Genomic DNA, 13,526 nt, shown 5'->3' with positions numbered 1-13,526 from the left:
ACAGGCTACAGCAACCCCAGCTGGACTTGCAAGTGACAAAACCCAGCAAATTCATTTCTTTGCAGGATGAGCTTTAACACAGCATGGATAACTTAGGCTCAACAGAGGACGTGGTATTAGAATAATAAAGGAGTTAATTTTCAGAATCACCCTAAATATTCATTTTTCAAGCTCAAAAATATTAAATGAGCATTACTAAACATTATTATTATGAAAGAACTTTATCAATTCTTTTTTGTACCTCTTCTGATCATAATCTCAGACTCAGTGAGTTGTGTTAATTTACTTCGTGCTAAACAAGAAGTTATTTTAAAAAATTAAGTTTTATACATAGCTGTCTCAATAATCTAGAAACCTAGGTTTAAATGTGTGTGCACTGTTTTCCTCCCAAAGAACAGATAAATCATTTATTTCTATGCCACTTATTTTCTTTGGCTTCTAAATTCACTCCTGTAAAGTTAACCATTTAAACTGGTAATTAAATCTTAATTTTAATAAACTTCAACAAAATATTCCTGAAAGTCTTGACTGAAGTTACTAAGTTAGCATATATGCCCAAAGTTTGTTTTATGCTTTACATAAAAACTTAGGATAAATTAGCAGTAAAGCTAATATTCATTCTCAGAACTATACCTGACTTCCAGTTGTAACAGCCAAGGTAATACAAAAGTTGTCTGTACATACTAAAAGAAATATTTTAAAACCTTTTGTACAAAAAAGTCCTTTAAAAATCCACATTAAAAAGAAAAACCTCCACATTATCCAAACTTCTTTTTGTGTAACAAGAAAAAAAATTTGTATTAAAATATCAAATTATCTCTTATATACTTAAAAATGGCTTAATTAGGATTTAAAGAAACTATGAAAACAGAAAAAAAAAAAAAGTGAAATCCATTTTACCAGCCACTATAACTGAACTGTTTATATACCTCTCCAGCTTATGAGCTGAATTTTCCTTGGCATTTCAACTTTGTAATGCAAAAAACGGTAGTGATTTAATGTCAAAGCAAGACTTTCTCTAACAGGATGTCATTACAGATAATAAAAATAGCCTTGACATATCTTTTCACAGGAGATATGGCAGAACAAATCTCCTTAGACGTATTATAAGTAAGGTTTTTGCATCAATTCACAAAAAGAAACTTTAACTGCTATAACAAAATTATTACTGATGGAAATTATTAAAAATTTGTCATTCATTTTAATGTAAATCTCTTAAAAATCATATCTGGAATGCATTTAATTCATCCTCAAGCTCTTGACAGATCATAGTATCTGAGAACAATTTAGTAATCTAGAAGAAAATATGACTAGATTGATTACTCTTGTGTAAATTTTCATAAATGTACCTTTTTAAATTCAAAGTCACTTCACCTTCACACTTGAATATTTACATATTCAAGTACCTAAATACTATAAGTATGTAGAAAATATCTAGTTTTTAATTTTACTATTTTAAAAAATACTTAGAAATGCTTTCCATTCAAAAACTCAAGAAATTATACAAAATGCCAATTATAAGCCAGAGTGAAGTTGTCATAACATTTTTGTTTGTAAAGTCAATGAAGAATTTCTTCCTCAAATCCTTCCTCATGATACTGTTCCAAAGGATAAATCACAAAGTGACTCTATACCTTCTTTTTCAGAAGAAAAGTAAGTAAGAAAATAGGTTATTATACCTGCCATGAGGCAAACACATACACTTACGTATTTGGAATTATACCACACACAGTGATTCTAGCATTGTCCTTAAAATATGAAAAATAAATACATAGCTTATGGTATATTATATTTCTAAAATGTATACAGCAGTGTGCAGAACATATGAAAGGAAACAAGAGACTTTCCAAATAATACAAAAAAGATGATGGTACCAATTAAGCTTGTTCAGTTATTTTTTTTTTTAAAGAAAATTACTTATACTTCAAGTGCTATTTTTAAGATGATAAAAGGTAACATTTATTGTTTTACTACACACCAGATACCATGCTACGAAATACATTACATGCTATGAAATATATTATCTCAATTAATCCCCACAATGACCCTAAGAAAGGTGCTATTATTCTTCCCTTTTCACAGATGAAGAAAGAGACTTAGAGGGCTAAGGCACCTGCTAAGATAATAGTTATTAAGAGGTGAAGGTGGAACCAACATCTGAAGCCCAGGTATATTAGTTCCAGAGCCAGCAAGAACCAGGTAGAGCCAGTAAGAGACATGTCTGCCTTTGCAGGTCACTTACATCTCTAACACCTAGAACCTGGCACACAACAAGTATTCATGAAGTACTATGCAAAATAAAGAATACCAGAATACAGACTTGCCTCACTTGATAAAATCTCACGATGCAGGTATTCTTAAAATGTTGAGTAAAAAAGTGAATTTTGGGAAAGCAAATAATACTTTAAATGTCATGTCGTGTCATTTAAATAACATGAGATGAATCATCTCACAAGAATAAGAATATCCCAAATTCGTATATTGGCAAATCTAGATTTTCACTGTCAGGTTCGCTGAAAAGTGGGGTTACTTTTTACGACTTGTACAGTCCACAGAACTGACATATTATGACAAAAGAATATGACCTAGTGAAACACACATGGGCTCTGGAGTCAGACTTGGGTTCAAATTCAGTTAGCTTCCACTAACTTGCTTACATGACCATAAGCAAGATTCTTAACTTCTTTGAACTTCAACATCCTCACAATAAAATGGAAGTAGTTATGATTAGTTGAGAACTTTTAAGGCTTAAATTACATGTAAAAGGCCTCACCCATCACAGGCTTCCCAACCCATAAGCACTGGTTATTATCTTATCCAGTGTAAAGGTACCTTCATGACATAACCATGAATAACAAGCATAAAAATGCACATTTACATTAATCAGGTTTTCAACTTGGACATGAAAAGAACAGAGAATAAATCCATGCTTAATACTGTGATGAATACTATAAGACACAAGAATCTACTTTAAGTTGCCACAGGAAAATGCAGTTTTCAATTGTATTAGTTTAAAAATACATATGATGAGTTTCTTGGGACTTTTACCTTCTAGCTTTGTGTACTAACTCTACAAGAGCAAAATAAATCACTGTAGCTGTTTCATCAGCAATTCAAAATTAGTCAGCAGTAACACATATAATATCACACTCTTAAATATACCCCTATCTAATAAATTATGATTAAGAGTAAATGCCTTAAACTGCAGTGATGTCAGTCAAGGTTAAAATCAGGGCATGTGAACCATAATTATCCTTGTGAGCAAAGCAGAGATGTAATATGGACTATCCAAAACAGCATGTAACTTAGAAATTATTTGTATTTAGCTTTGAAATATATAATGGCTACTTCTGTAGCAGACTTGTCTTCCTAATCATATTTTGCTTAAGCTAATATTAAAATTAATTTGCTTCTGTGAACAAACACCAAGGGGATGGCGATAAAGGAAGGTGTACTGGGCAGAGGAAAATATCTAAGATGAAATTTTAAATTTGCCTAACATAACTTATAAAGAGGTGACTGTATTCCTACTTCTCTTTGCAAAGATACACAATAGTTCGAGTTTCTATCAAACAAAAATCATTGATATAAATCTTATAAGCTATTCAAATGACATATTTAATTACATTTTTCCAATAATGCAAAAACTGTACAATGTTAAGCATTTGTACATAAAATATGGCAACTCTAGATTTATTTAAATCACTTATTTTAGGAAAAATATTGAACTAGATATTAAAGAGTTAGACAATTATACTTCTTTATTATGTCTTAAAAAATTGTTTCCTAGCATAAAATATAACACAGTTAACCTGACAGTACAATAGGTTTTTCCAAACCCAGGATTCCAGAGTATTCAGCTACATTTAAAAGCAAATTTTAGTAGTTTTTTTTTTTTTTTAAAGATCTAGTTAATTTTACAAATTTCTTTTTGAAGACAGGCTCGGCTTTTCAAAAGTAATTCTGATTATGGCCCTCTAGGATCTTTAGTACATATTTTTCTACATCATTAAAGTGTAAAACTGAGCAAGTCTACTGATTTTTTTTCTTAATTCCACTCTACTGATTTTGCCTTGCTATAAAAGAGGTTTATTAACTAATTTTTAAGGTTCTTAAAATTGTTGAATGATACTAACTTTAATTTCAATGGTTGCTTGAGTTTGATAACTTTTTATAACAATGTGGTTTAATTATACCATTTACCATTTACTTTAGGTACCACACCATTTGATGAATTTTTATTTATATTTATTTTTTAAAAAACATTAAAAATAAGTATGATTGTAGACATCCATGACCCTACATCCTAAAAAAAAACTGCTTTGATTTTTGCATATTTTTTCTATCCACGTGTATTTTTAAAGAAACCACTACAAAAAGAAAAAAGACTATATATAGCTGTGTGCAGAAATAATAAAGGTTGATGATTACTGGACAGAAACACTGAACAAAAGATTCTAAAACAGAAGATTCATAGGTAACTGATATATAAAACAACAAAACCACAAAATGCAACCACAGGCATTTATGATACATATAAGTTTACTTGTTACTATACAGCCAGAAAGTAACACATTGGTATTCAATATATAAATATTCAGCTACCTTGAAAACTGGAGGTAGGCTTTATTAAAAAAGTCATTTTGCTTCCCAGTTATACATCCCTCCCCTCTTTTTTTTTCTTATCAAAATTTAGATTATTTGGATATAAGGCAAGAAAAGAAGGCTCAGCTCTTTTTCTATTATAGAACAAAAACTGTGTATTACAAAACTCACTAAATGATGAATATATAGAAAAATAACAAAGCCTGATATAAAAATTTGGTAGTTAACACAGAGGTGTTTAATGAAGCAAGGCTTTTCATTAAGTAAAATCATTCCTAATTTTCATTATGTATCATCCTAAGACTTTCTTTTTAACTAAAGGATGTAATAAAAACATTTTTAAGTAGAATTGATTCCCTTTATTAAAAAAAAAAGAATATGTACCAAAAAGTGGTCTTTTTGGTTTAAGGTGGTAGGAAGGAATAGCAGTTGAGGATTTAAAAATCAAAGTAAAAAAAATCATATCAACTCTACCAATGTTAAGAATTGCAAATGAAGCAAAAAAGATGAAACCTCTTCTACAGAAACTAATGGTTTTCCTCCAAGGGAACAACTACTACTTACCTTCCTCTTCCCTTCAAAGAAATCATCTCTGCTTGTTTCTGTAAGTTTCACTACAGTTGTTTCTGTAAGTTTCAGGTATCATTATAAAAGATCACTACCCTGGAAAAGTATATGAAATGGGTGGAAAGATGTAAGAAAAAGTGGGACATGATAGTAATCTGACCTTTTAGCAAAGATCATAAAAATGTCTGGCATTCACTGGGGTGTTACGACGTATCAGTCAGTACTTAGTATTTTATATGCATTAACTCCTTTATAGCTAGGTGCACAATTGCTAGTTACTTCCCCAACACGTATTCTTCCCCCTGTTAGTAACTGAACCCTAATTCTACTGAGGTGGCAACTGTACCCAGATAAAAACCTGTATTTCCCAATGTTCTGTGGCTGTAATGATCAATGGAATATAAGCAAAACTTGCAGGGTGTGACTTTTGGATATGGTCCTGTGGGAGGGTTACAGAGCTGGGTAAGCCCTTCTGCCTTGCCCTACTGCCTTCGTTTTGCTGCCTGGACTGTAGATATGATGGTTATAACCACAGCAGACATTTTGGATCACCCCGAGAATGGAAGCCACAAACTAATGATGGCAGACGGTTGCTGACAACCATGGAACTGCCATACCAGACCTGGACTTCCTACTTCAGAACCTTCCATTACAAAGAAGAAAAATGCATTTAAGTCACTGATATTTTAGGATGTCTCTTGACCCTAACAGATAGAGGTGGGCAGTATTACAGCCCGGTTTTACAGATGAGAAGAGACCTATAGAGTTAAGCAACTTGCGGCAGGCACACAGCTAGCAAGCAACCCCTAAAGCGCCAAGCTCTTTAACCACTGCATAATACCACTTTCAGACCAGACACCAGGAACTCACTAAGAAACCTGGAAAAGGCACGAGCCTTGAAAATGAGCAAGACCATGTTAAAGGAAGGCTGTATCTCCACTCATTAGACTAGGCCAAAACCTGGCTTAAAATACTGAAAGACGCCAAAGTTAACCAAAAGGGAATCTAGTTAGTCTGGTGAGTTTGCCGCCCAAAAAAAAACCCCAACAGAATAGAGGAGAATCCATTGATGAGAAAAGTGGGGCCACAACCACAGAAAGGAAAAGGGGTAACAGTAGGTCAGAGAGTAAGTCTAACCAGGAGAGAAACGTCTGTAAGCCAGAAAGATTTTCCTCATTCAGGTACAGAATCATTACTGGATTAAATCCAGAAAAGCTACCTAGGAATAACCCCAAACTAATATCTAAAACTGAACTAAAAATTCTTCCATGGAAACATCTAAGAAAAAGTAGAATATCTTTATGCAAATACGGGGAAGGGGAAAGGGTGTTTATATATGAAGAAAGCAAAGAAACAACTTTACAGATTTCTGAGATATAGTCAACTTTTGTACTACCACCCCCTCCCTTGCTCTGAGAGCGGAAGGGGAGTATGAGGGTGGATGGAGAAGAGCATAACCCTCCTGTTTCCCTGCATGATTGAGCAATTAAAATACTAAGGATGAAAAAGCATCTTGTATGGTCTGTTTTAGAGTCTTCGGGGAGGCAGTGAAGTAAGAAAACTGGGAAAGAGAAGCACAGTCTGAAAAACTGAACCTGTGGAAGCTAGGAGACAGATATGGCCAGTTTCTTAGAAACAGTAAGGGATGAATGAAGAGTTACAGAAGGCCTACCTCCAGACACAGAGAGGGGCCCGAGGCTTTAACCAGCAGGGCGGCCATTTGTTCCCTAAGTAGCTAATATTATCTTCAATTTTCCAAATTAATGTTTGTGGTAAACTACGCAAATAATTAGACATTTTCCCCAAGAACATGTTAACAGAAGGATCAAGAAAAGCTACTGCTAGCTTTTTTACGATGAAGTTAAAATACTGGAGCACAGATGCTAAAGCTCACATACTTTTTAAAATAAAGTGACCCAAAAGACAATAATAGGTCAATTTTTCTGGTTATACAATCCAAATTTGATGGTCCCTTAAGAGGTACCATGCACTCAATCACATATTAATATTTATTTTATATTTACTTCTAAATATATACTAATTGTTTTTGCACTGCACAGCTTTAAAAGATAAACTATAAAGTTATTGTTGTTTAGTATCTTATTTTACACAGCCACCTGGGAGGCAAATTATTTATAAATCATTAGAAGACAAACACAAGAACACAGTATAAAAGAGTTTATTGGGGGAAAAAAGTATTTTGAAAACTAGTAAACTAATAAATGAAGGATGTCAACTAAGACCAACACAGTTAAAAAGCCCCAAAATGTGGCTTTGGAACTCAGGCATCTTTCAGCTTCTAGTCACTTACAGTGTATTAAATAAATAAACAGATGAGGACAAATAGAGAAATGTTCTTATTCAGAAACACTTAAGGAAGATGCCTGCCACCCCAGTTCCTACCAATTTCTTATAAAATCAAATAGAGATGGATAGGACGAACGTCAGTGGTTGGTCAATCTTTTTGAATGGAACACACACCAAACTAAAGTTGTTAATAATATCTTCTGTTTGGCTTCACATTATTAACAGACTTCCTTTAAATTTTACTGTAAGCTGATATAGGCCAAAGCAATTAGTTTTCTTAGACCCATATTTTAAAAACATGTTTATACTGGACATTTTAAAAACTGCCTTTGTAGCCTAAGACCCTTGTACTTTTAAGGCTATTGCTCATCTCTGCTCAAAATCCTAGCCTGCACAATTATGGGCTCATATTATATGTGTATAATAATAATAATATAAAAATAAAAGCAAAAAGAAGATGAATAAAATGATAAAAATGTTTACTGAGCATTAACTCACGTCAGGCACTTTGCTAAAAACATTTTGTTACTGCTACATCTAAATTACAAATGGAGAACTGAAGTTCGGCAAAGAAGTGTGACAAAAGTCTCAGAGCTCCTAATGAGAGACTGAAGAGGGTTTTAATTCAGCAGTCAGGTTCTAGAACCCATTCTCAATTACTACCACATATATATTCTGCCAACCTAAATTCTTCTAGCTTTGAAAAGTAGAAAACTGATTTTTTTCCTCCATCTATGAAAAATAGTTTTCTTCAAACAACTTCATAATGCAAATGTGACTCAGAGGTAAGATGCTTATTAGCTCACTGGAAAACTGTTTTGAAGAACATCAGAAGTGGGGAGGGTACAGCTCAGTGGTAGAGTGCATACTTAGCATACACAGGGTCTTGGGTTCAATTCCCAGTACCTCTGTTTAAAAAAAGAAACAGATAAATAAATCTAAAATTAAACCCCCATTAAAAAAGCAAAAAAAAAAAAAAAAAAAGAAAAAGAAAGGGGGGAGGGTATAGTTCAAGTGGTAGAGTGCATGCTTAGCATGCATGAACTCTTGGGTTCAATCCCCAGTACCTCTTCTAAGAATAAATAAATAAATAAACCTAATTACTTCCTCCCACCACCACCCCCCAAAAAAGAAAGAAGTTCAAAAAGAAATGTTTATATACATAATGAAACATTTAAAATAGTCTTATAGCTATTCATTCAAAGATTCACCCCAAACCTCTCTGGGCCAAGCTTTTTTACTCTGATTTATTATTTTGAAATAATAACAATGACTTTCCTTAAAACTACCATGAACAAATAAACCCCAAGCTGCCACTAGGTGAAATGTGTGACCATTTCTTTTTTGAGGCAGCCAGCAAAAAAGGAGGGAGGTGTATGAAGAGAACTGATGCCGTGCTATCTGAATATCACTTTTGTTTTTTTGATGACTATACATAGCAAATACCACATAAGAGACTGGCGATTTACCAGTACAAAAATATACCTCTTTTAAAGAAAAAGTCATGCCTTCTGTATGTCACTATACTATTGGGGGAGGGCAAGATATACATGAAAAATTAATTAATTTTTATTGAATAAAAATTTATTAAAGCAATACTTTAAGGTAATTAACAGGCCTCAATTATATAAGCCCGCAGAAATAACAGTTCAATCCATTTCCCTACAAACACATAAAATTAGAGAAAATAAAAAAGGCCAATCATTTGTACATGATATAAGCAATACTGACCAAATTCAATCAGAGATTATAATTAGGACAAAATATACTTATTAAAATTAGATTTGGACAGCAAAGGAAATAAAGACAGGAAGTATGGAGAGAAGAGAAAAGGAAAGTATGGTTCAATAAGTAAATCAATTCTTCCACAAAAGCATTTAGTGCACATTCAGCTTAAAAATAAACATTAACTGCCTAGAACTCTTTGTGAAATAAAAGGTATTTATATCTTATATATGGTATATCACCTATTTTCTACATATATAAAATTATAACTATATATCCAAAATAGACACAAAATATGGGTTTAAAATGGAGACTAAAATTCTACAATGAAGTTGAAAGAAAATTATGCATACCTTGTTAAAGTCACCTGTTAAGCCCTTTTTGAAAAAAAGGGGGGAATCTAATGTTGAAATCTAGATAATGATGTAATAAATAAAAATAATTCAGGAATAAGATGGTATGATCAAAAGACTAGATAAAAGTACAAAACTATTTACACAATTAATACTAAGTTTAAATAGCAAAAGACTTAGTTGCAGAACAGAATATTAATCTTAACAAAGCCTTAATAAAGTAAAAATACAACCAACAAAACTGAAGAAATTGTGTTTTGAGGAAAATAACTTCCTAATTTTTTATAACTGAGAATCAACAGATTGTCAAAAAGTGAAACCTGGGGCTAAAAAAGTTAAACAAAATGACTCCAATCCCTTAATTGCTTCCCCCTCACACCCACACCCCAACTCCCCAACTTCAGAAGGAGCTCTTCAGAACTCATATTTCTTGTGGAAAAGAAGCATTTATTTGACATTTAGCAATTCCTTCTGTTCTTTTTCTTCTGTTAATTCAAGTAAGTTAACTATACTTGTTCCTATTTCCTATAATCGTAGGCTGTTATTCAGATCAAATCTCCCACTAAAAACAACTATGAAAGCTGAATAAAACCTTGTAAGTGTCAAAAAGACTACAAGATAATAAGTAATCACCAAGCTCCAAAGGAAGAGAAAACAAGAATCCCTGAGGTCGTGAGCCAATCTGGTGAAACACTAGACCCTTTGTTTAGACAGATTCCCAAACCAAGTGCAGGGGGACAGAAGTTCAAGTCCAGAGTCAGCACAAGATGGAAAGCCTAAGTTCCTTATCATAAAAAATTAAAATCCCAAAAGATTATACCTACAGAGTGAGAGTAAACAGGATTTGGAAACAGCTCTTTAATATTCTATAATTAAAAACTTGCCCACTCAGACTAATCAGCAAATTCTGCTAAATACTTAAGGAAGAAATAAGCCCAGTCTCACATCAACTCTTCCTGGTGAAAAAAAAAAAGGGGGGGGGAGGGGTGTCAGTCCCCAATTCATTTATGAGGTCAGTATAACTTCAATACCAAAACCTAATAAAGATATTAGAAGAAAGGAAAATTATGGGCCAGTTTTACTCATGAACATAAATGTAAGCAAACTGAATCTAGCAATATTTAAAAGTATTATAAATCAAAGCTAAGTGGGGCTTACTCCAATAGAAGTTTGAATAGCAATAAAAAATCAACATAATTTTTCACAGTAATAAGATAAAGCTTTTAATCATCTCAATAGCAATAGAAAAGGTATCTGATAAAATTCATCATCCAGTCACTGACACACTTAACCAGGAAGAAAAGGGAATTTCCTTAATCTGATGAGGACAACCCACAAAAACAAACTGTAAGTTATAGCAAACATACTTAAAGGTGAAATGTTAAGCAGAGATGATCCTATCACTACCCCAACTATTATAATAGAGCAAGAAAAAGAAATAACAGGTATAAAATCTGGAAAGAAAGACACAAAACTGTGGTTATAGTCACAGATCTTATAATCATGTAGTTATAAATTTTTTTTAAATTTACAGATAAGCTAGTAAAATGAATAAAGGCAGTTTGGAAAAGTTGTTGGATATAAGGTCAATATTAAAATTAAATATGCCAGTAACAAAGAGATGATAATCTTTTTAAAGAGATACTTCATACAGTAATGTCAAAAAATGCCAAATATCTACGAATTATAATAAAATATACAAGAAACCTACAGAGAAAACTATCAACATTGAGAAAAATTAAAGTAAGAATTCACAAATGTTCCTGTATTGCAAGAGTCAATAAAAAATGTTAATTTTTTCTAAGCAGTTATATAGATTCAATACAGTTAACACCCCCTACCCTGGGGAAAAAATCCAATCAAATGTTCTGTGGAAAATTTCAAGCTGATTTTGCTTTATATAGAAATGGAAAGGGGCTAAGAATAACCAAGACACTCCTGAAGAACAACAAGGTGGGATGGCTTGATGTCCTGGATACCATGACTTATTATTAAGCCAAAGTAAGAAAGACAGTGTGGTATTGCACAAGAATACATGAATCAACTAATGGAACAGATAGCCAAAAACAGACCTGTGCTTCAGTAGATATTTATGGCAAAGACGGCACTAACAGAGAGGAAAAAATGATCTTTTTAAGAAGTATGTGATATTCCTATCATGGGGAGGCAAAATAAAATTTGACGCCTGTCACATCATACAGAAAAACCAATTCCAGGTAGACTATAGATCTAAATGTGAAAGACAAAACGAAATCTTCTGGAAAATGTTATAAGAATACCTTTATGATCTTGGAAGCTGGAAGATTTCTTAAATGGGACATAAAAAGCACCAACCATTAAAAAAAAAAAAGACTAAAATTGGACTGCACTATTTATCAAAAGACAGCGTTAAGAGAGTGAAAAGGCAAATCACAAAATAAAAGACATTTGTAACACATGTAACTAAGGGCTATACCCAGAATAGATAAAGAATGACAACTCAAAAGGAAAAAGTCAACCCAATAAAAAATGGGTAAGAGATCTGAACAAGGATTTCACAAAATAGAAAATGCAAGCGGACAATAAATACATGAAAGGGGCTTGACTTTACTAGAAATCAGGGAAATGTCAGATCAAACCACAAAGACGTAACACTACACATCCAAGATACCAGTTAACTTAAAAAAATAGAAAGAAAAGAACAATACCATTGGAGAGGAGTCAAAACAAAAAGAACTCATATACACTACTGATGGGACTACAGACCGGTGTAACTTCTCTGGAAAACAGTTTGGCATTATCAACCAGAATTGACCCTAAACCCTGTGACCAAAGTCTACACTTAGGAACATAACTTTAAAAATTTATGTGCCAGGGCCCAAGTATAAAAATGTGACAGCAGCACTGTTAGTAAGTCACAAATATCCAGTAACAGTAGAAACGGATAAACTGAGTTAAATACACACAGTGGAATACAGCAAAGAAAATGAATCAACTACCACCATACACAACATGGATTAGTCTTAGAAAACAATGTTCAGTGAAAAAGCCATGCCAAAAAGTAATGCATTCTCTACGATTCTACTTAACATTCAGAAACAGGCAATGTAAAATATATTGCAGAGACATGAAGGCTTAAATGTTAAAATTACAGGGAAAAAAGTGATTATCATAAATGTCAATGATAATGGCTATCTCTGCAGAGAAAGGAATGAGTTATGATGGAGGAAAAGACATCCAGAGGCTTGAGGGGCTTCTATTTTAACTGCTTCTGTTAATGCATTTTTTTTTTCTGTATTTGTTGCTGTTCACATTTTTTAATGTTTTTAAAATTATCTATATTTTTATTTTTAAAAATAGCCATTCTGAAAAACAGCTTGGCAATTTCTCACACAATTTAACATGCATTACCATACAACCCAGCAAATGTACTCTGAGGCATTTATCCCAGAGAAATAAAAACTTATGTTCAGACAGAAATATTCATGGCAGCTTTATTTATAATAGCAAAAGACTGGAAACAACCCAGATGCCCTTCAAAGGGTGACTAGTTAGACAAATGGTGATACATCCATACTATGAAATATTCAGCGATAGAAAGGAATAAACTATTGACACATGCCAAAACCCTGTATGAATCTCCAGGGGATTTATGCCAAGTGAAAAAAGCACTTATATTACATTTATTATGTAACATTTACATGATACTTTTTAAGTGACAAAATTTTAGAAATGGAGAACAGATCAGTGGTTGCCAGAGGTCAAAGATGGGGCTGGGGTAAATGGGGCTTGGGGAGTGGGAGGAAGGTGGTGTGGGTACAAAAGGGTAATAAAAGGGATCTCTGTGGGGATGGGACTGTCTGTATCTTGATTATGGTAGTGAATACATAAAACTGCACATGTGATAAAATTGCACGGAATTAGACACACAAAAAGTACAAGTAAAACTGGGGGTACGTGAGTATCAATGTCAATAGATTGTACTACAGT

The 13,526-nt window shown here is 33.0% G+C and overlaps 1 protein-coding gene across 1 annotated transcript in view; it reads right to left on the bottom strand.

Annotated features, from left to right (window-relative positions):
- GTF2F2 (general transcription factor IIF subunit 2) overlaps positions 1 to 13,526 on the bottom strand; it is a 121,376-nt gene that overhangs the window by 68,759 nt on the left and 39,091 nt on the right. The window lies entirely within an intron of this gene.

This window comes from Camelus ferus, chromosome 14 (assembly GCF_009834535.1).
Source record: "Camelus ferus isolate YT-003-E chromosome 14, BCGSAC_Cfer_1.0, whole genome shotgun sequence".
Lineage (NCBI taxonomy): Eukaryota > Metazoa > Chordata > Mammalia > Artiodactyla > Camelidae > Camelus > Camelus ferus.
The sequence above is the reverse complement of the archived record's forward strand: the minus strand, read 5'-3'. Positions and strand labels throughout refer to the sequence as shown.